Raw genomic sequence first — 25,060 nt, 5'->3', positions numbered from 1 at the left:
CATCTTTGTATATCTATCCATTTGTCTACTTATTGCTCTATCAAATCATCTGTCTATATTATCTATCTATCATCTATCATCTATCTATTTATTGCTCTATCTCTATCTATCTATCTATCTCTCTATCATCTATCGATTTATCAATCTATCTATCTATCTATCTATCTATCTATCTATCTATCATCTATCATCTATCGATTTATTGCTCTATCTATCTATCTCTCTATCTATCATCTATCTATCGATTTATCTATCTATCATCTATCTATCGATTTATTGCTCTATCTCTATCTACCTATCTATCATCTATCATCTATCTATCGATTTATTGCTCTATCTCTATCTATCATCTATCATCTGCCATCTTTCTATCACATATCTTCATCTATCTAGTGGGGTGAGTGATCCCACTCCTATGCAGTGAACCTCTTGAAAGCAAGATCTACGGCTTGGTCTTTGCTCATGTAGCCTTCAGTAGCGTATCACACACGTATCACCGTTATCACAAATGGACAGGTCCACTGAATGTGAGTGGATATTTGGAAAGTATCATTTATTCATAATTTAAAGAAAACATTTGAGTAAGTATAAATGGTACCAATGAGGTAATCAAAACATTTCAAGGTGGCAGTCATGTCTTAATATACTTGACCCCTATGAGTTCACATACGATCAGAATGAAGTTATTTATTGAATGATTACTGTGTCCAGATATTCTGTCCATCACTTCACATGACTTCCTTTAATCAGCACACAGATGGAGAGTAGGAATTTCAGAGAGGTTGAGCAACTTGCCTAAGATCACACAGTCAGGAAAGGCAGGCAGTCTGCCTCCAGAGCTCGTATTGAAACATCTTTCTAAGGCCTGAGTGTGACACAGCAGTGGGGAGGGCTCAGTAGAGACACATCAGAAGCTTGTGCTTGAATTGTTTTACTGGATTACCCACAGTCAGGCGTGCACGTTGCATGGCTAGAAAGGTGCTCCTGACACGTTGGCGTATAGCTACATTATTGTAGAAGCCCTTAAAGCAAGACTTGCTGATTCAGACAAATATTACAGTAAGATTAATGAGTCAGCTAGAGATTTAGAACGCAGAACTTTACGGCTTATAAAAACAGCGTAAAAATCAAACACCAGCCCCCATGCTCCGAGGCAGGAAAAAAGTAAAATTAATGGAGTAAAAGACCCCAAAGAGCATCCAACTACCAAACTAGAGAGGTCGGAGATGTCACGTCGTGACCCTGGCAGTAACACGCCCCTTCCTGTTTCTTCTTTGTCAAACAGCAAGGCGAGGAATGGTCTGTGTTCCCACTGGCCTGCTAATGTTGAAACGTGTGCATACCAACTGTGGCTCAGTCCTCCACTGTGAGCCCCTCAAGAACAGCTCAGTTTTCCTGTTATTCTGCAAACAAAACAGGAGCAGGTGATGAATAGGATATAACTTTAGCAATTACTGACATATGAGGCAGACAGATACACCAGGGCCATAGGGAGCCTGCCTGTTTTATTTACCACTGATGTTCAGGGATAGAGCAGAGCTCAGTAAATATTTGTTGAAAGACTAGATGGTTTTATAGTATGGAACAATTGTCTGACAGGTGGAATGGATTATCTACCTCATCTTCCCGTTTCTAAATGATCATTTGCTCTGTGAGAGGGCTAACTTATTATACAATATTGTATTATTAATATTGGGGATTATATTGCTAGTATTCTCAATACCTACTAAAATTATTACCGGTGGTAAACACCGGTAATCCCTGTACTTGGGCGACTGAGGCAGTAGGCTCGAGTTCAAGACTATATTGGTCTAAGTAGTAAGACCCTGTTTCAAAAAAAACCATAATTGTGAGTTCTCTTCTTTCTCTGCCAAGATCACTTATTTTTACAGCTTATTCAATATAATTAAACTGTCAAACACATAATCACTTCGAGAGCATTTCAGTGAATTTATACTAGTGTAAATTTAAATGGCCCACCTCTTCTCTGACTGAACTTAGGTCCCCACACCCGATGCTTCACCCACTGAGCCATCTCCCTAACCTGCCTCTTCAAGTTCTAATTACGTGCCAAGATCACTTATTTTTACAGCTTATTCAATATAATTAAACTGTCAAACACATAATCACTTCGAGAGCATTTCAGTGAATTTATACTAGTGTAAATTTAAATGGCCCACCTCTTCTCTGACTGAACTTAGGTCCTCACACCCAATGCTCCACCCACTGAGCCATCTCCCTAACCTGCCTCTTCAAGTTCTAATTACAAAGACTGGCCTTGATTAAGCTCCTAGGGAGACATAAAGTGCAGATGGTATATTTTTGTACTGGGCAATGATAGGGAGAAGACTCTAAATTGATCTGAATAGAAACCCATTGAATATTCTAGAATGGACTTTTCAAGATAAAGACAAATAGTGTGGGCTTGTGCAATGACAAAGAATAGATCAGCACATGGAATACCTCAAGGGTTAGATACAGCTGAACAATGTGGGGTGAGAGCTAGCTATGGCTCCTTTACCGAAGGCTTTATTAAGAATTTTGCATTGTGTAATATTTTAATTCATTCTTACTGCTTTAAAACAGAGTTTCCTAAAACCCCACCTTTATTAGTTGAAAACATGAAATCCAAGCATTTTTCTTCTTAAAAACTTATTTCATCATTTTGTGATGTTCTTCTTTATGCTTCAAGGTGTGACGTTTTTCATCCAGAGAGGTCTGGGAAATGAAGGAAGCCAATTCACTAATCACAGTGGGCAAAATGCTGTCTGCTGGATGGACCACGAGTCGTTCATCTGCTGTGATTACAATTCTTGTCTGTACTGCCACACACTCACGCTTGCTGGGCACCTCACACAAATGCCTGGATTTTTAAAAAATCAGAAACTCTTTTTGTTCCTGACAGGTGTTACTTACATTTAAGATTTGAGATTTGTAAAACTTTAAGTTACCTCTGATTTTTAATGTGTTGGTAGATCTGGAACATTCTTCTTATGTAGAGAAGTCCTTACTACAATTGATAAATACAGAAATTATTCCTCATAATTGGTGTATAAAAACTGTCTTTGGGGCTGGAGAGATGGCACTGACTGCTTTTGCAGAGGACCTGGGTTCGATTCCCAGCACCCACATGGCGGCTGTGAACCGTCCTTAACTCCAATTCCAGGGGAATCCAAAGCCCTTTTCTGACCTCCACTGGCATTGCATGATACAGGTGCAGGCAATACACTTGTACACATAAAAAAACCCCAAAACCTGCTTTAACTTGTCTGTAGACTCTAAGCTCTGTGTTTCCCTCCTCAGAAGTACCATACCTCCTGCTTGTGTTGCTTCTAAACAGCTCAGAAATGATTATTTTGTCATCTTCATGACTGGAAATATTCTTTTAAAGATTTATTTATTTTTATTTTATGCATATGAGAGTATTTGCCTGAATGCATGCAAGTGCACTGGTGTCTTGCAGTGCCCATGGAGGCCAGAAAAGGGATGGAAGGTAGTTAGCCACCATGTAGGGGCTGGGAATCAAACCTGGGTCCTTTGCAAGAGCAGCCAGTGCTCTTATCTGCTGAGCCATCTCTCCAGCCCCAGGATGGAAGGGTTTATTTTGGCTCACAGTTTCAAGGGATACAGTCCACTGTGGTGGGGAAGGCATGGCTGCCAGTCAGGTGGTCACATCCTGTCCAAAGTCAGGGAGGTGAGAGAGAGATGAAAGCTGGTGCCCATCTCTCTCTTTTTTATTCAACCCAGAACCCCAGTCCACAGGATGGTACCATCCATGCTAGAGTGAATCTTCCACTCAGTTAAACCTCTCCAGAAATAGCCTGACAGTCATACCCAGAAGACTGTCACCCAGGTGATCCTAAATTCCACCAAGTAGACCAGGAGGATTAGCCATCACATTGACCTTCCCAGTCTCATTTCTTTAGCGTTGATAGTTACATCTAACTCCTATGTGGTTCGGGAGAATAGACCATGCCAGTAAAACTTGAGTCTGACACATAATTTGTACTCAATATATGATGTCACTGTTAGCATCAATAACAGCAGCTCCAACAAAATTAACATTTTGGAATTATTCTATGGAGTATATGCTGTAATTTTTTGCTAGCCAAGTATCGGGTTCCCCAGGTACTCAGTCACTTTACCTTGGTATTGCTCTTTTTGAGAGAGGGACTAGCTGACCTGGAACTCTTTATGTAGACTGGGCTGGCCTTGAACTCACAGAGATCCACCTGCCTCTGCCTCCCAAGTGCTAGGACTAAAGGCGTGAGCTGCCAGGCTGGCACTTTACCTTTTTGTCATACAGTGAATATTTTGAATATTTGCAGATCTCTCTCTCTCTCTCTCTCTCTCTCTCTCTCTCTCTCTCTCTCTCTCTCTCCCATCCATCCATACTGGGCCTGAGGTTTTTAAGGGAAGTTTCTAGAATCTAAATCCTTCTGTATTGGGGTGCACGTATTCTCAAGGCCCTCCCTCCCCTGTGTCTTCTGAGGTGGAGAAAGAATCATGAGCACATCACTATGTTATTTGGAGTCCTGTCTCAAGCTTGAAGTCAGTTCCTACCAGCTGAACGCTATCCTAACCTCGGCCACTCATGGTTTACAGCTTCCTCTTCGATGTGTCAGAAAGGCTGAAGGCCGATTAGCTATACAGGAGGAAACATTGTGGGGAGAGAAGAAATGGATTAGACTCGGGGCACAGGCCAGGCTGTTTCTCTTTGCCTGCTCAATGCGTGTGCGTGCCACACACGTGCCTGCTTGGCAGGAGTGTGTCCAAAAAACTGTTCACGGTGCTTTTTTTTTTTTTTTTTTTTAAGGAAACCAAATGAAAAGATAACTTTTAATTTTTGTGCAAATCTTTGTTCATTTGGGGAGGTATCTTCATTACTATAAACTGTTTCCTCACTAAAAATGTGTTAAAAAGGGAAACCAGAGCCCAATTAAGAGAGTACTTAATCATAAACAACATCAACAACAACCAGTCCTGTGACTTCAAGTGGATTTTAGAAGGAGGCATAAGACTTTTGGCTTCTTAAAATCTGGGAAGGGATGATTGTCACTGTGATTGGTGAAGCATTCTGTGCCAGGATAAATTTGCCTCTGGGAAAGTCAGGGCTGGGTCGGAGTCACTCCTGGGATTTGAGCTGAAGTCACTTGCTTGGCTCAGTTCTCTAGCAAACTCTGGAAGCCTTTCACTGGCCAGTGTGAACAGGCCTTGAGATGACTTGCTGTCAAAATCATTTCCTGGATTCCTTCAAGATACAGAAGTCCTACATTGCATCTTGGGTATTGGAATGACAATTATGTGTGGGGTTTTCCAGAAAGACTTGGAAATAAAGGAATATATATATCCATGATTGTTCTTTAAGTACCCTGTCTTTTGAGCAGTTGTTCTATTTTTTTTTCTTGGGGAAACAGTCACATTAGAATATCAGCATGACATCGGTTTCTGTGAAAACATCAAACATTATTAAATTCATCAAAAATGCTCAGAGAGTGAAGGAAGCAGGGAGGTGGAGTCGGCTCCAAGGTCCTGAGCGTCTCCCTCAGCACTAGTGATATCCCCCACCTAAGTCTCATCCCAACCTGTGGAAATAGCCCCCCATTGGTTTTGCTTTCCTCTTGCTGTTTCCCAGCACAGCTGCTTCCTAAAATCCTTAGCGGGGATCTCCACATCTATTCAGGGGTACCCCTCTGAAACTTCACAGGAAGTTTCCACTATGGGAGAGCGAAATGCCCCCTGCATCCAATACCTACTGTGTGTCAGATACTTTGGAATACAAGCGCACAAACATACAAGGCTCCCTTCCTTCACGGGGCTGACACTTGGTCCCACAGGGGACCTGACTTCCTTACACATGAGATCACTGCCTTTGCCTTCAGTGCTATTTGTGGGTCCTGTGATCTAAGAGAACATTTGTTACAAATTTCTTGTGGCAAGGCCACAAAATTCGCTGGCACAGTTGGGTCGGATGTGCAGAACATACCTTTTAATTTGTCTTTATCTGGCCTAATATTCCTTAGGTGGCTCTATCCAGTTTCAAATTGAAAGCAACCAGGGGTTGGGGATTAACTTGGTGGTAGATCATTTTACCTAGCTTAGGCAAGGCCCTAGGTCATCCTAGCCCTAGCCCTAGAAGAGAAAATAAAAAACAAAAACAAAAAAAACTTCAATGAAAACAAAACAGTTAGAATTGTTTTCTCATCCAAGATGATAGCTAACCTGCTGCTGCTGAGTAATGCTGGTATTTCAGACTGAGACAGAGAGGGAAGAGAGAAGCACTGCATCATATTAAATATGATGGATGCTTCAAGTATGTTCGATAAACCTCCAAATATTGGCGGGATGATTCCTGGTTTATGCCATTCATAATTCAGTGACTATAGACACTGTGCTTTCAAGAGTAACTGGCATCTTTTTTAAACAAACATTTTTGTTTTTATTCATGTGCATGTATGTGTGTGTCTGTGTGTGCACATGCCATGTGTGTGTAGGTGCCCACAGAGGCCGAAAGAGGCTGTGGATCCTCTGGAGCTAGAGTGCTAGTCGGGAGCTGCCTGATGTGGGCTTTGGGGACTACTCAAATCCTCTGGAAGAGCTGTATGTGCTCTTAACTGCTGAGCCATCTCTCCAGCAGCCCCTGCCCCCAATCCTCATGATTTTTTTTTAATGCTAAACAATCAGCAAAACAATAATTCGAGCTCTGATTTGTAACATCTGCCTATTTCCATGGTGTAAATACGCTCACCACAGCTGGTTTCAAGCTCCAGATATGACATAAAAAAATGCAGAAAGATGCCAGGCGTGGTGGCGCACACCTTTACTCCCAGCACTCAGGAGGCAGAGGTATGCGGATCTCTGTGAGTTCGAAGCCAGCCTGGTCTCCATAGTGAATCCAGGACAGCTGGGGCTATGGGGAGACCCTGTCTCAAAAAGACGAAAAAAAATGCAGAAAGAATGCACAATAGTTCTATTCCATAACATTTCCACTAAATGGGTGTGTAGCCATAAATCACCCTAGCATGGCAGAGAAAGTGGAGTGAGGAGGACATGATATACGTGGAATATTTATCACCTTTGCTTTAATACCATTTATTTAGTTGCAAATTTATGCAGTTTAAACTCTAATAATGGGTGTGTTTAACAGGCTGGCTTGCCAGATATCTGACAATTTAACAAGTGACGTTTCGAAGTCTCAACATCAGTCTGAAGTAATCATAAACAACCTACCTCCTCACTCTCCCTTCTGAGGGCAGCTTGTGTGGCCTCTTCCTCTAGAGCCTATTTGGAATCAAGTCTTCCTCGCTATGGTCCCTGAGCATCCCTGGCCTCCCGTCTCTGACCCTGCCACAGACCCCCCACGTGCACTTTTCATTTGGGATACATCCACACTGTCTTCTGCAACCAGGGTTCATAATGTTCTGGAAATGTATCTTACCACATTGCATCTTAAACCTCAAGCTTTTTTATACCCTTCCACCTCATCTGGCTGAGTCCTTCCTGACACTTCCTCTTGCCCGCCATCTCTGCTCAAGCACCCATGCCGGGCACAATACCCTTTCTTAACACATATGTATTATAGTGACGTTAGGGCCCTCTCCAGTGAATGCTCTTCCCCCACATTCCCGGGTTGGCTGTTTCTCATTGTTCATGTTACAGCTGAGCATCCATCACCTCCTGAGAGAATGCCTCCCTGAAAAATATATTATTTATTATTTTTATTTTATGTGTATAAGTATATTATCTACAAGTGTGTAAGTGCACCCATGCTATGCAATGTCTGCAGAGGTCAGAAGGGGCATTGGATCTCCTAGAACTGGAGTTATGGATGGTTGTTAGCTGCCATGTGGATGCTGGGAATCAAACCTGGGTCTTCTACAAGAGCAGCCAGTGCTTTTAACTGTGAAACCATCACTCCAGCCCCCTTCCCTGACCATTTTACCTAAGGTAGTTGTGCTGGATAGTTTCAACTGTCAACATGACACAGCTAGGAAAAGGGGGCCTCAACTAAGGAGTCTCCTCTATCAGATTGACCTGCGGGCATGTGTGTGACACATCTTCTTGGTGCGTGATGTGGGAGGGCCCAAACCACTGTGGGCAGTGCCACCCCTGGTCAAGTGGTCCTGGGTTGTCTAAGAAAGCAGGCTGAGCATGGGCCAGGAGAGCAGCCAGTGAGCAGCATTCCTTTGTGATCTGTGCTTCAGTTCCTGCCTCCAGGTTCCTGCCGAGTTCCTGCCTGGCTTCCCTCCAAGGTGGATTACAAGCTGTCAGGTAAAAGAAACCCTTTCCTTGCCAAGTTGCTTTTAATCAGTGTTTTATCATAGCAATAGAAGCTAGCTAATACACCTCATCCCACATAGCTCCCTTCTCTGCCGTGTCTCCCCAGGCTCATGGACTTAGGGAAATCACTCAGCTTCATCATGCTGTGTGGAAGTAATTGCAGCCCTTTACGGGGTTGTGGGGATCCACAGAAATTAATATATTGAATATTCAGAGACTTATCTACTGCCTGAGTCATATCAATACCAAGCGCTATGTTATTACAATATAAAATATTGTATGCTATTATTATTTTGAAGTATTATTAGCGTGGCCTCTATTGTTACTGAAGTATTCAAACCACTGTCTAAAAGTATTTTATCTATTGGGACAGTGACCTTGAATAACTTAACTGTCAGTGTGTTTTAGCACCTGACAGGCCTACTATGTACCACTTGCTCCAGTGTCACCAACCCACATGACAGAAACAAGGGGGAGGGTTGTTCTGGCTCACAGTTCAGAGGGCTCCAGTTCTCTATGACGGGAAGATGACATCCATGGTAACAGAAGCAGGTGGAACTGAGTTCTTACATTAGGGCAGAATCCCAGCACTGGGCCCAGCTATAGTCTTGAAAGGCCTGGCTCTAGTGACCGCTTCTTCCTGTTAGTCTCTGCCTCCTAAAGGCTCCACCCTCCCCTTGACCACAGCTAGAAAACAAATTCAAAATATGGGTCTGTGGGAACATTTCAGAATCAAACCATAACAGCACTTGAATATTTTTTGAATGAATGTGTGTATAAGTGAGTGAGCACGGAAATTAGCAGTGACATCATTCAGAGCCTTTGGGTTATTTTGGGAAACTATTATCAAAGGGTCTTGGAATCAGCATGATTGTAAAGACATGGACTTCTGTGCAGGAAAGGGAAACCCTGGATTCTTGCTACGGCCCAGCGGGCTCCCATGAATCCTGGGACCTGGTCTTCCTAGTAGCTGGTGATTCAGGGTTGTAATCATCAGAAATGATGGGTCTAAATTGAGCTCCAGTCAGTAATCTTCAATCGTGAGAACCATTTGCCCATATCCCCTGCCATCGGTAAGCCCAGATGCAGAGGAACTTGGTCTTGGGATTCTTGAAAGTACCTGAGAGAGCAGGAGTTTGCTGAGGCCTTGGGGAAGAGGCTCAGCCTTGGAGGACAAACTTGGAGTAACCCCAGGAGATTTCCAGTCTACACTTTTTTAGGTAGTTTTGTTTTGAGATACATGGTAGAAGCCTTATTTTAAGCTCACTTACCTTGAACTTGAGTAGTAACTCAAGGTGCTACAGCATGGCCCATTTCCATATTTGGTAATTTTTTAGTCAGATTCTGTGTAGATTTAGAAGGCCAAGGCTTCTTCGGTCTGTGCTGAACTCCTTGAGAACAGATGGTGGTGGGTTTTGCTTTTGCATGTTAGAGGCCTAGCACCGAATGGAAATCCACAGACGGAAGACAGGATAAACACTGTCAGAACAGTATCAGGTCAGACTGTGGTGGCTGCAGGCTGGGAAGGCAGGTCTCAGTGAGCTCTGAGGAATGCAAAGAGAATTCTCCATGCCTCGCTCACCGGTCCTTTGTAAGTGAGCACAGAGCAGAGAGAAGGCATGCTTCAGATCAGACACACGTGGCTTCGTGTCCAGAACCGGTTACATGACCTTGAGGAATGCCTACATGACCTTCAGGAAGTCACTTACTTAACCTCTCTGAATCAGTCCTCCCTCCCTTTTTTCTCTTCCCTCCCTCCCCTCCCCTCCTCCTCCTCCTCTTCCTCCTCCTCCTTTTTTTTTTTTTTGACAGGGTCTCATGTTGCTGTGGCTGTAAACTCACTATATAGCTGAGGTTGGCCTCGAACTCACACTCTTCCTGCCTCTGCCTCCTGAGTGCTGGGACTACAGGCTAGCACACTCCTCTCAGATTTCTTTTGAGTTTCCTAATTTGCTAAATGGAAATAAAAACTGTACTTATGAGGATTAATTAAGATAACTCCAAGCCTGGCATTTATTATGTGTTGAGTGACTGGGGTGTGTTGATATGATTTTACTGGAATGTTGTGGTTGATGTTGACTGCCAACTGGCAAAATCTAGAATCACCTGGGACAAGCCACTGGGCCTGTCTGCAGGGGGCTTTCTATATTGGGTGAATTGAGATGGGAAAACCCACCCTAAGTGCAGGAGGCACCATTCTAGAGCTGAGATCACAGATGAAATATAAAAGAGAGAGCGAGCTGAAGCCATTCTTCTCTCCCTGTTTCCTAACTGGATGCAATGTGACCAGCAGCTCCAGCTCCCGCCTCCATGTTTCCCCCACCATGATGGACTACATCCTTGGACTGTGAGCCACTATAAAACCTTTTTTCTTTAAGTTGTCTGTGTTAGGTATTTCTGTGACAGAGGAGGAAGGTAACGGAGACTAGTGTTTTCTGCTTTCGTGTGTTAAACAAGCACATCAAGGGTCTGGTGTTTGTCTATAGTACAGTTGCAGCTATCAATATAGGACACAGTGGATTGTGGGCTTGACCTGGAGGAAGTGGGGTTTAGGCTCAGAGGCTGGGCACAGTGATGACAGAGTCTAGTGAGGAAGTTGTGCATGACACTATGGTGCCAGAAAACAACCCCTGGGACCTAGGTTCTGGTCAGTTTTTATGGCTGGAAAACTATATTGGGACTAATATCTGGATCTCTGCCTAATCATTGGAGCATGTCTGTATTTGAAAATTGATGTTCTTGAATCTCTGCATTTTAGAGAAGGAAGGAAAAAGAAACCCGTGTTCCACTCAGCATCAGATTAGAAGAATTTTGTACTTGGCTTATCTTAAAGTTATGACTAGTGTATTCATGACACACCTCAGGGCCACTGGCTCATATCTGTTTCTTTTATGTTGGGAAGATCAAGAGCAGAGATTGAACACAAAGTGGATGTTGCCAGTTCAGAGAAAGATGAGTTACTAGACCAAGGAGGGAAATTCAAGAAGAAACCACCATAAATGTGGAAGAGAAAGCCACAGGTGAAAGGCATGGGTGCACATGTCTGAACATAGGAGGGCATGCTACCATCTTGTGGGTGGAAGGAAGAGAAGAAAAACCCTTTAAGCATCTAAGAATGGCCATAGCTTTATCCTAAAATGGCTAGAGCTTGCAACCCTAAGAGCTCAAAAGAATTTAAAACAGTAACATTTATTGTCCTCTGGCACCTCAGAAATACTGATGACCCTTTGAATGGTTTTGCTGTGTGTGTGTGTGTGTGTGTGTGTGTGTGTGTGTGTGTATGTGTGTGTAGGCGAGGGAGAGAGAGAGAAATGTGGCAGAAAGGGGAGAAGTTAAGCTGAAAGAGGAAACTTGAGGATAGAAAAGCATGAAAGCAAATTACTTGTGACGGTTATGAAAAAAGGAGTAAGATTTTAATAATGAACCAGAGAGAGAATAGAGCCAACGTGCATGAGCAAGGGAAATGTAAGAAGCTCACCGTGCTGAGCTGTGTACATGTCCCTCCACATCCACTAGCACAGCAGGGAGCCCTATGGGTAGCCCCATGTAGATGGCCAGTCTTTACCAAAACATCACAAGGATGACCTCTAGCCCAGTTGCATTTGGGTCCTTGCGTCCCTAGCCCTCTGAAGCATCTTAAGCCACAACTCTACTAGAATGGCCTGTTAAGCTCTACTTACAGCATTCAGTGGCTTTTCTAGTCCAAAGTTCCAAAGTTTTCCACATTCCTCCAAAATACAATATGGGGATGAGGTGGAGAGATGGTTCAAGGGTTAAGAGCACTAGCTGCTCTTGTAGAAGACCTGGGTTTGAATCCTAGCACCCACATGCTAGCTAACAACCATCTGTAACTCCAGTTCCAGGGGATCTGACACCTTTTTCTGTCCTTCATGGGCACTACACGACATGGGTGCATTTACGTATATGCAGGCATAACACCCATACACATAAAGAATTAATTAAATACATTTTTTTTAAAAAGTACAAAATGCAATATGGCCAGGTTCTTCACAGCAACAGCCCACTGTCTGGTACTAACTTCAGTCTTGGTTACTTTCCATTGCTGTGATAAACATCATGATCAAAGGTAACCTGGGGAGGAAAGGGTTTATCTCATCTTACACTCCCAAGGCACAGTCCACCGTGGAGGGAAACCAGGGCAGGAACTCAAGGCAGGAATCTGGAAGCAGGAACTGAAAGAGAGACCCGGGAGGAGCTCTGCTTACTCGCCTGCTCTGGCTTCTCCCTTACCTTTCTTATACAGCCCAGGCCCACCTGCACAGAGCTGGCACCACCCACAGTGGACTGAGCCCTCCCACATCAGTTACCATTCAGACAATTCTTCTCAGACATGGCCACAGGCCAATTCAATGGAGGACACTCCTCAACTGAGATTCTTTCTTCCCAGATGTCTAGTTTGTGTCAAGTTGACAAAAACCCGCCAGCACACAGGATAAGTCAGCATTTGTCTGTGGGGACGATTGAGAGGAGAAAGTTCTGACGTTTGAACAAAACAGAAGCTCTCTGAGACAAAAGCTCCTGTACTTCTTTTTCCTTCAGTCAGGGCCCACAAAGGATGAGAGAAGATGATTGTGCTGGTTAGTTTTCAGCACCAACTTGATACAACTTAGAGCCAGCAAGGAAAGAGAAAGCCCAGTGAGGAGATTTTTTCGATCAGGTTGGCCTCTGGGCATGCCTGTGAGGGATCGTCTTGATTCTTAATTGATGTAGGAGGGACCAGTCCATTGTGGGTGGCACCATACCCTAAGCTGAATGTCTAGGACAGGAGAAGCCTAGAGGAATAGGAGGCAAGCAGGCAGCCTGAGTGTGCTCATCTCTCTCTCTCTGCTGTTGACTGTGGATGTGATGTGACTAGATGCTTGAGGTCCTGCCCTGACTTCCCTGAAAATGGGAATGGAATGGTAAGCCAAATGCATCCTTCCTTACCAGCTGCTTTTTGTCAGGACAGTGTATTTCACAGCAACAGAAATGAAGCTAAAAGAGTGATGGAGAGGACAGAGGACAGATAAAGTACAGACAGGGCAAGGTGCAAAGAGCCTGAATGTTGAAAGACTTCGCTCATCTGACACAGCGCAGAATAGAGAGGAAGCATCCAGAACAGGGCGAGGAAATCGATCACCTGCTGTGATTCAGGTGCGTGTGTGTTTTCTCCTTCAATCTTAAGAAGCCAGAGGAGTAGATGTGAGTTCAGAGAAGTCGCCCGTTAACCACACAGCTAGTCAATACCAGAGCCAGGATTAGAACCATCGCCTACAGCATTAGAAAGCCCACAACATTTTCATTCGAACAGCTGCCTCGGGAGGGGAAGTGTTCAGCTTGGGTGTGAGAGCACAGAAATGGCATCTCCCTCGAATGGTGGGGTAAACATGCAAATAAACCATGACTAGAAAGATGAAAAACAGAACTGAGAGAGAGGACCATGACTGGCCTTTAGCCTCACACCACCTGCTTTTCCTCTGGTCAAAGAAGCTACTTCTCAAGACTCTGACTAAGAAACAAACAACCAAGTAGCTGGGCCAGGTGAACACACTCTCTTCTGTGGGTCATCAGCAGAATGCTCAGTGCTGATGAAGCAGGGAAGTGAAGAGTCCCCAGCCTGTGACAGCGATTGCTGACGGTGCGTGGTGGGCCGCAGTGGAAGGGTCCCAGGAAGCAGTAAAGAGGTGCTAAGGACATATTCTGCAGAGAGGGGGCTGACAGGAAAGGTGGTGGCTGTGAGGACACCTGCCCAGAGACACAGTAGGGTATGAAAAACAACCCTGCACAGCTTGAAGGCAAACTTATTACCACCACTTTGCATAGGAGGTATCTGTGGCTCTTAGACTAGGAGGACTTGCTTGCAGTCCCCAAGTTTTAGAATCCAGGTGTCTGATTAAATCTAGCATGCTTTATTCCATATCAAACCATGGCACACTGTGCCATACCATACAGTACCGTACGGTTTTCATCCCCCCCCCAGTCCTCCCCTCTCTTCTTTCCTCTTTCTCTCTTTCTCTTTCTTTTTTTCCTTCTCTCCCTCCCTCCCCCTCTGTCTGTCCTTCCTTCCTTCCTTGAGTAAGGCCTTTTACTTTGTTCTATATAAATAGCTCTTTATATATGTATAATTTATTTTTATTTTATGTGTATGAGTGCTTTGCCTGCGTGTGTGTAAGTACACCCATGTCATGCAATGCCCATGGAAGCCAGAAGAGGGTGTTAGATACCCTGGAACTGGAGCTACAGATGGTCGTGAGCTGCCATGTGGTGTTGGGAACCTGCAACCCAGGTCCTCTGCAACTGCAGCTGGTGCCCTTAACCACTAAGCCACCTCTCCACTCCCACAGGTAACCCTTTGTTCAACATTTCTTTGTGTTTTAGTTTGTTTTTGGTAAAAGCAGCCACAGTCTCTAGATGGCACTGGTCTTCAGCTCAGTCTCATTTGCGTCTTGGGTCATGGTAGTATGTTCCAGGCAAAGTCACACAGAACCTTAGCTGTGGATGAGCTAATGGCATAGGCGGGTTTGACCTCACTGATTCTAGATTCTCACTAGTCTTTTGGTTTGCAGCCCTCCAGGACACAGTAATCAGTGGGAAATGCTGTGGCTTGATGGGAAATGTCCCACAGGCTCATCATGTGTTGGAGGGCTTGGTCCCCAGCCAGGCCACTGTTTTGGGAAGTTGTGGAACCTCACTAGAGGAAGTGGGTCACTAGGGGGCAGTCCTTGATGTTTAGAGCCTACCCTGCTTCCCATGTCTGATCTGTCCAGATGTGAGCAGGGTCCCACCAACATCCCTTCTTCACCAGAATGAACCATGTCCCCATAAAACATGAGCCACAACCAATCTTTCCTTCCTTAAGTTGCCCTACCAACAACTTATCACAGGGAAAAATATCTCATTCACAAGGCAATTCTTAGATGACCACCAGCTCAGTATCATGCACCACGCAGACAGATAGTTGGGAAAAATTTTGACCCCAACTCTGGGGCATTTGCAAGTAAAATGGTCTGAATTCGTTTTGGCTCTCAGACCACAGACAGTGACACTGGGTGGACTCACTGCTACCTGTGCTAGAAGCTCGAGCTGCTCAGATTGCTAATTGAGCTGCTTCTTTCAAGGAAATCTGGGAGAATGCCCACACGCCCAGGTTTGTTTTGGAATGACTGGAAGACACTACACACCGTGTCCAAGGTGACTTGGACGCTGCCGTTGAATGTCTCTGCAAGCTTCGGGCTACATTTCTGTCTCTACTTCATTCCCTTGGAATAAAATAAATATTTCTCAATTGCTGACGAGTTTTAAGTGGCTCAAAGAGTGCCACGAGGGCTCCACCAGTAACATGCTTGGCAACAAGCATGAGGACTTGAGTTCAGAACCCCAAGACCCATGTGACAAGCCAGATGCAGCGCTGGTGCCTGTCGTCCAGGCACTATGGAGGTAGAGACAGGAGAATGGATGTTCTTGCAGAAGACCTGGGTTCGAATCCCAGCACCACATGGCAGCTAACAACTGTCCATAACTCCAGTTCCAGGGGATCCGACAGCCTCTTCTGTCCTCCGTTGGCATTGCACGCAGGGGTGCACTTACCTACACGCAGAAGATGCAGCGCTGGTGCCTGTCGTCCAGGCACTATGGAGGTAGAGACAGGAGAATGGATGTTCTTGCAGAAGACCTGGGTTCGAATCCCAGCACCACATGGCAGCTAACAACTGTCCATAACTCCAGTTCCAGGGGATCCGACAGCCTCTTCTGTCCTCTGTGGGCATTGCATGCAGGGGTGCACTTACCTACATGCAGACAATACATGTGTACACATAAAATAAAAATAATAAATAAAATTTTTTAAAAAAGAAGTAAGGAGGAGTGATAGAGGAAGATACAGCTCTGACCTCTAGCCTGGATGCACACACATGTGCTTATACCCCTCCCCCACCTGCACACACATACACATGTGTGCACCACACACACTAACACAAACATACACACGGACACACAAACACATACACGTGAATGCACAAACGTATATGAACACAAACACATGAACACCAAGATATATACAAACACACATGTACACATATACATATACCACACACAAACACACAAACACATGGACAACCAAAGATACACAAACACATGCACAGGCACATACACCACACACACACACACGAACACACAAACACATACATAGGAATGCATATGTATACATATGAACACAGCACATGCACACACATACATACATACACACATGCACACACACACACACACCAGTTTACGTGGCCCAGTTGCAATATGGAAATCTGAACACATGGGACAGAAATCAGTGATTTAGCTGGGCCTGGTGCTATGGGCATAGAGTCCCAGCTACTTGGGAGCCTAAAGTATTAAGGTCAAAAGTTCAAAACCTATCTGAGTACAAAGTGAATCAAGACCAGCCTGGACACTTTCATGAGACCTTATCTCAATTAATTTTAACGTAAAGGCCAGGCTGGAAAGATGCTCAGCAGTTAAAAGCACTGGCTGCTCTTGTAGAGGATTCTGGTTTGGTTCCCAGCACCCACATGGCAGCTAACAACCATCTATAATTCCAGTTCCAGGGTATCTGATGCCTAACCACCACAGGCATTGTATGCACATGATATATATGTGTGTGTGTGTGTATATATATATATATGTATATCTATATGCAGGCACTTATAAACATAAAATAAAAAATAAAATCTTTAAAATAAAATAAAAATGTAAAGAGTATGCTGGGCATGGTGGTGCTTTAATCCCAGCACTCCAGAGGCAGATGGATCTCTGTGAGATTGAGGCCAGTCTGGTCTACACAGAAAGTTCCAGGCTGTCTGAGGCTAGTGTCTTCACTACTGTTCAGGCTTGTACTGAGGAAGTCAGCTGTCTCCTGAGCACTATGTTCATTTCTCCTTGTAACATATTTTATTTGGGTTTTTAAAGCTGTTTATGAGGACAGACCCTATGAAGCTCATTATCCACCCTGTGAGCTGCAACACAGTGCTCTTAAAAAGGCCGTCACACCTCGGTGCAATTCCCAACACTGCACTATTTTTTTTAATGATAAGGCTTAACAAGTCAGATAGAGTAAAAACTTAGACTATGGAACTGGAAAGTATTCAGAAAGACAAAAAGGGGAGAAAATAGAAGACAGGACAGGCAACAGAGAGCGTGGATCGCTTGGCTTGTTTGGGGCCAGAGAACCCACACTGTTCTCACTACTCTGCTGTGTGACTCACCTCTCCAGGGTAGCTCCGGAAGACACAACCAGTGTAAAAGGTCAGTCACTTTGTCTTTTTTCTCTGCTTAAAATCTTAGCCGGGCGTGGTGGCTCAAGCCTTTAATCTCAGCACTCAGGAGGCAGAGGCTGGCGGATCTCTGTGAGTTCAAGGCCAGCCTGGTCTACATAGTGAGTTCCAGGACAGCTGGGGCTACTGGGGGACCTTGTCTCAAAAGAAAAAAAAGACTCCCCCAAAAAATCTCAGACCCCAACAAACAAATCACAAGTCCAAGACAACCAAAGATGGAGGATAGAATTTTTGTCTTAGAAGGTAGAAAACAGGTTCACTTCAATGCAACGTTACAGCAATAAAGAAACACATGCATGCTGTGAACAGCAGAGCCTGGTTTGTGTGTGTGCGTGTGCGTGTGCGTGTGCGTGTGTGTGTGTGTGTGTGCCCTCCAGCTCCTCCTCCACTCCATGAATTCTGTCTCCTTCCTTCCAACCTTCTCCCTTTCCTTCCTTTTGAAATTCTTCCAAATTAAAAATTCAGTGGGAGAGTAGGCTGGAGAGACTGCTCAGGGTTAAGAGCACTGGCTGCTCTTGCAGAGGACCTGGGTTCAATTCCCAGCATCCATATGGTGGCTAACAACCATCTGTAACTCCAGTTCCAGAGGATCCAACGACCTCTTCTGACCTCCACCGGCGCTGCACGACTCGGGTGCACTTACACGCAGGCAATGCACTCATACACATAAAATAAAAATAATAAATAAATTTTTTTTTTAGAAAATCCAGTAGGATTTTCTACTCTGGGTCTTCTCTATGGCTCCTGTAAGCTCTGCACACGGGGACATGATCTTTCTCCTCACAAACAGAAGCCTGGTCAAAACCCTGGGAGGTTCAATAGCTTAGGTACCGCCCCCTTCAGCTCTGAGTGACAGGGACTGCCTTCACCTGCACCATGGGATCTGCAGGAAGTCCCTCTGAGGGTGCTAGCTCCAGGCAGTTCTTTTTATAACTGGATGAGGGAGGTGGGGTCACAGTGAGGTGGAAGGGTGAGGATGGAGGGCCACTGCGGGACCACAGCTGAAGGGTCCCAGCAAGCAGCACCCACCCTGCAGCTAATCACCAGGACCCTTTTAGTTTAACGTCTAGGAGTCTCTGTTTTTCCCTGCACACAAGGTCCCTTTAAAACCAAATGTTATCAGCTGGATACTGTTGCATGATGACGTGACACGGAATGCCACTTCTGCCTGCGTGGTCCATCCTGTGGTCAAGTTCAAATCCAAGGGAAGGTATTTGGAGTCCACATGTCTCATGGCTACTGACGAGGGCAAGGACAGCCTGCTACCAGGAGCTGGGCCATACCAAGGCTCCTCAAGGGCTAAGGGGATAGGTGACATGTTTGCTCTGCAGGTATGAGTTCCTTTCCCAGAACCCACATAAACATGCTAGACGCAGTGCTGTGTGCCGTAATCACAGCGTTAGGGAGGTAGAGACAGGTGCATCTCGGGGGCTCCCTGGTCAGCCAGCTGAGCCTTCTTGAGGAGTTCCAGGCCAGTGAAAGAGCCTGTCTCACAACACAAGGTGAATGGTGCCGAGGAATGACACACCTCTGGCCTCCACATGCATGTGCACACACATGCACACGCCCTCGTGAACATGCACTATCACAGTTAGTTTTTGTCAATTTGGGAAGAGGGAATCTCAGCTGAAGCATTGCCTCCATCAGACTGGATATGTCTGTGAGGCACTTTCTTGATTGCCCATTGATGTAGGAGGGCCCAGCTCACTGTGGGGGGAGCCATCCCTGGGCAGGTGGGCCTGGCCTATGTAAGGAAGGAAGTTGAACAAGCCAGATAGCAGCATTCCTCCATGGTCTGCAATTCAGCTCCTGCCTCCAGGGTCCTGCCTTAAGCTCCTGCCCTGGCTTCCCTCAAAGATGGACTGTTACTGTTAGAGGGAATCAACTCTTTCCCCTCCAACTTGGTTTTGGTCATGGTGTTTCTTACAGCAACAAAAATCAAACTAGAACATGGACACAAACACACACGCGCACACACATACACACACACACACACCCTCAAGGCACAGCAGCCATACTACCAGCTCTAGGACCAGGAGAGGCAGCTCTGCCCCATGTCTGGAGCCTGTCTCCACCAGCCCTGGCCACAATGGACAGGGAAAGAACTGGAACTCGCTGGAGAACAGAGGCAGGGCATAGGTGAGACAGACTGACCTTGGATGACAGGCCTGAAAGATTTGTCCCTACTGGGACTGAGCCCTGTATTTTGGGAAGCGCAGGAAAGAGGACCTGTGAAAGCATCCTGCATGCAGTCCTGCGTCCTCAAGGCTGACCTCTGCCCCATGAACTAATTCAGTCACTCAGGCAAGAGAGTTGCTAAGATCTTTGAACAAAGGTGGTAAGAATAACAAACTGGGTTAGGGAAGATTCTCCAGGCCAGAAATGGCATCAGGGGAACACTGTGGGATGCGGGGGAGGAGGGGAGCATTGGAATCCTGGGCTTGGCAAAGATGCATATGTGACTCAGGTTGAGATCCCGTGGGGCAGGTAGCATAGAGCAGGAGGCAGCGGCTGAGCTCTCAGTGGGTCTGTTTTTCTGGATCATCCCAGAAGCTGGTTTTGGTGGCTTGTTTCAAGATGTAGGATTCCTTCAGTACCAATTCATCAGGCTGGTCACATTTCTACAGAAAGGGTGGATATGGGGGTGCAGAACTCAAATATTCCTTTCTAGAGCACAAGGCCTCGAACAGAACAGCCAGGCATGGTGGTGCACGCCCCTAATCCTAGCACTTAGGAAGCTGAGCCAGGAAGATTCCTGCAAGTTTGAAGCTAGCCATAGAGTGAGTTCAAGGCCAGCAAGGGTCTGGGCTGTAAGAAATGGACCATGACATCTGTTTCCTGATGACAGCTCTGCAGAGCTAGGTAACCATGTTCCCTGTAGCTCTGACAGTCCCTGGCAGCAAGACCAGACCTCACCCAGATGCCTGAAGGTCCACAGCGGCTGGAGGCTGAAGTCAGATCTGCCCTGGGAGAACTCGGGTGTTGTGGGGATTGATCCAGGTCACAGAGACAGAGGAGTCCTTTTAAAAGTTAAAAGCATAAGTATATCCTGGACAGTTTATGGCTTTCAATATTGGATCAAGATGGGGGGAGCGGAAGGGAGGCTGGAGGGATGGCTCAGCGATTAAGAGTGCTTGCTGTCCTTGTAGAGAACCCAGGCTAGGTTCTCAGCACCCGCACACCCACACAGGGCAGATCACAACCACCTATAACTTTAGCTCCAGGGGATCCAACATCTCCTTCTGGCCTCCACAGCCACCTGCACACATGTGAAATGTGCACACGCGCATGCACACATACACATATGAATAAAATATAAAACCAAATGTTTAAAAAGGGAGAAAAATGGAAAATGATAGTCCATTTTTTTAGAAAAACGAAAATAAACATTGACTTTAAGTTCCTTGTTTGCCTTTGCCCTCCACCCTCGATGATTTTTTGCTTTCTTTTTAAAATTTTTATTTATATTTATTTTAGTTTTATGTGTATGAGTTATACCTGCATGTATGTAAGTGCACCCATGCATGCAATGCCTACAGAGACCAGAAGATGGTGTCTGATCCCCTGAAACTGGAGTTACAGACAATAGTTAGCTGCCTTGTGGGTGCTGGGAACTGAACCCGGGTCCTCTGAGAGCAGCCAGAGCTCTAACCCCTGAGCATCTCTCCAGCCACCAGGTCTTTTGTTCTCAAATGAGCTCCCAATTCATTTTCAAAGTCAACTTACATTTCTTGCAAGAGGGAGAAAATACTACAGTCTAAACACAAAAAACATTGGTGTGTTAGGTTGAAGGAAAATTAGTCTGCTGTCCTAGAGTAACCGTCAGAGCAAACTTGTCTCTACATCAAATGCTGTCAGTCATTTTGAAAAATTACATAAGCAGCAACATTCATAAAAGCCTATGGTGGTTTGTGCTTCTTGATGAAAGGGGCATGTGTGTTTTTTTCCTTTATCAGTAGAGCTTGTCTCTGGTAGCTCTTGAATCACTTTTCTTCCTCTTCCTAACATGCTGTCAACCCCGGTCCCCTTACTAATTACCTCTACGGTTCCCCCACCTATTGGAGCCACTTCAACCCAGAGCTGGTTGTTAAAAGAACCTCATGGACATCTCTCCTTCTTCAGTCTATTCCTAACCCAGCAGTCTGGTGAGAACTTGAACCCTCTCTGTCCTGTTCAACACCTCTCACAGCTCTAGTTTTCCTCACGGATGTGCACAGGCCTTCTGGAACTTTCCTCTGTTCTGACCTCCAGCCTCCCTTCTGCTTCCTTCATTCCCTCCTAGGCACACAGGCACCTGGATGCTATTCTGGAACTCACCTGTACCTTGAGCCTGAGGGCTGGCCTTTGCTTCTCTGCCAGGAGCTGTCCAGAAGTGATATCCTCTGAGTTCATCACAGAGCTCGTGCACATCTTTGCTTAAATCTGCATCCTCAGCGTGGCCTGCCCTGCACATGCTGACTCTCTTGACTGCACTTATCTGCCTGTGTGTGCCTTTCTTTCTCAACACTTTCCCTTCCCAACATACCTTGTGATAACACATTTACTGTTTGCTGTTACTTAGCTCTCCTCTAAATGTAAACCCCCAAGCTCAGAGGTCTTAGTTTGGTCCAAGTGCCTAGAACAGCATCTAGCACATGGTAAGGTCCAGTCCCTATTCTCCATGAATGAGCGAACACCTAAATGTTTCCAGTGTCCCTTCACCAACCAGATATTTGCCAGTGGGATATGTCACTGGCCAGTCCAATAAGTTACTTCCTCAATTGTATTTTGGGTACCTGTGACCATCTCATTTGGTCTTGCTGTATGCAAATAACATCAAAGTCTTTACCATCTTTAACAACATCAGAGTCATTATCATCTTTGATAATATCATTACCATCTTTACTCATGGAATATGTTTTGCTATTTAAAAAAAGTTTATGTGTATGAATATGAAAAAAAGTTTATGTGCCTGCACGTATGTTAAGTGCACCATGTGTGTGCAATGCCTACAGAGACCGGAAGAGGGCATTGGGTTCCTTGAACTGGAATTATGGAAGATTGTTAGCCGCCATGTAGGTGCTGGGAACCAAACCTAGATTCTCTGCAAGAGTAGGCCGTGCTCATAACCACTGAGTCATCGCTCCAGCTCAACACAGCCTCGTGAGAACTTTCCAACCAGGTATTGTTTTCAGGACAGTGACGTTCCAAACTCCCCTGTGTGATTGCTCTTCTCTAATAAATAGTCACATTTCAAGTTCTGTCTGCTGTTAAACTCCAAGTGCTCTTTCTTTAACTAAAGCCCTTAGCATCTGACTCATTCTCTATAGACACAACTAGTTGCCAGATCTCTCTTCCTGCAGAGATCTTTATATATTTGTAGTAAAGTCAGCCTACACAATCTAGTCTAATCAAGTCTGAATGTGAATCTGACATTAACTTTTCGTGGCAGGCCTAATTTTTACTTCAAAACACATTACTTTAGCAAATAAATTCCAAAATGTGACATGTATATGTACTATGAACTTTGTAAATACAGTAATGTGTAGAGCTTAAATTTTAAGTGGTGAGCAGGGGCTGTCTTTATGGGAAAGTACAAGGTATGAGTATAAAGCAGGTTGAAGATTTTTGCTTAGTTAAAACAGTAAAAGGCTCATGATGGAAGGAGAAATCCCACAGAGATACAACTTCAAAACAACCCCAAAGCTTGGGCAGATTAAGTTAGTATGTTACCTGAAAAATATGACAGTATGCACTGACATCCCAGAACCAGGGAGGTAGAGGCAGGAGCGTCCGGGGATTTACTGGCCAGGAGCCCAGCCCACTGTTGAGCTTCAGGTTCCAAACGAAGGTGGAGAGTGTATGAGGAAGAAAGACATCTGAGGCCAGCCTCTGGCTGCACACACGACAGGCATCCTCACGCACACATACACGAGCATGCACACACGACAGGCATCCTCACGCACACATACACGAGCATGCACACACGACAGGCATCGTCACGCACACATACACGAGCATGCACACACGACAGGCATCCTCACGCACACATACACGAGCATGCACACACGACAGGCATCCTCACGCACACATACACGAGCATGCACACACGACAGGCATCCTCACGCACACATACACAAGCATGCACACACGACAGGCATCCTCACGCACACATACACGAGCATGCACATGCTAAAAACATAAAAAATGAACAAGAATGAACTGTGTATTCAGCAAGATGTCTAAATGCTATTGGTGAAGAGGCAAGAATTTAACAGAGGAAAAAGAAGAGGAAGTTGTTTAACTGGAGTTGATGAGCGAGATTAGAAGAGGGTTAGGCAGAATCAGGCTTCAAGGGGAGCATGCGTGCGTGTATGTGTGTGTGTGTGTACATGCATGTATCTGCTGTACATGCACGTATCTGCATGGGATCCTGAGAACTTTGTGTGTGAACTTTGTGTGTAAACAAACTAAAAGCCTTCTCTCTTGAGAGGACAGGTTGGATATGAATGAACCCACAGTGAAACGTGGGATAGCACTATGGTTTGAATCTGGAATGTCCCCCAAAGCCCCCTTGTTAAAGGCTCGGTCCCCAGGAAGGTGCTACTGGGAGGTGGTGGACCCTGGAAGGAGGATCCTAGGTCTCGGGCCTTGTCATTGAAGGGGTTGTGGCATCCTGGCTCCTCTTCTCTCTCTTGCTTCTTGGCTGTGAGTTGAGCAGTTTTTCTCTGCTTCCAGCTCCACCATGATATGTCATTTCACCACAGACCCAAAACAGTCAGCTGGGACTTCCAAAACCATGAGCCAACATAAACCGGTTCTCTTTATACATTGTTTATCTCGGGTGTTTTTGTTACAGTGAGAAAGCTTACTAACACGGGTAGGGCACAGCACATAGCACTGTTGAGGCAATTAATACCTTCTCCAGAATAGAGTGTACACAATTGTTAGGGCCACGCGAAAGGTCCCTGAAGTCTCCAGAAAGACTAGGGTGATCACCTAGCCCATGAATAAGCAAGACAGTGATTTTCATTCCTCTTCATTTGCTTGTGTTGTGATACTAGAATATGTGAACCCAGGGAATTTGTAAGGTACAGAAACATTATGTGTATGAGTGTATTACTTGCATATATGTAAGTGTATCTGTGTCATGCAGTGCCCTGCAGAGGTCAGAAGAGGGTGTCAGATCCCCTGGAACTTGAGTTTTGAATGGTTGTTAGCCACAATGTGGGTGCTGGGAATCAAACCCCGGTCCTCTGCAAGAACAGCCAGTGCTCTTAACCGCTGAGCCACCTATCCTGCCCTCGAAGTCTCTTTCTTTAAAAAAAATGTTGGGACTACTAGAGATGGCTGCCATTAAGAATGTGTGCTGCTCTTGTAGGGGACCTGAGTTCAGTTCCCAGCACCCATGTCAGGCGGCTCACAACCACCTGTAACTCCAACCCCAGGGGATCTGGTATCCACACTACTTTGTGTGGAGG

Source organism: Nannospalax galili, unplaced genomic scaffold (assembly GCF_000622305.1).
Source record: "Nannospalax galili isolate Female #2095 unplaced genomic scaffold, S.galili_v1.0 scaffold103, whole genome shotgun sequence".
NCBI lineage: Eukaryota > Metazoa > Chordata > Mammalia > Rodentia > Spalacidae > Nannospalax > Nannospalax galili.
The sequence above is the reverse complement of the archived record's forward strand: the minus strand, read 5'-3'. Positions refer to the sequence as shown.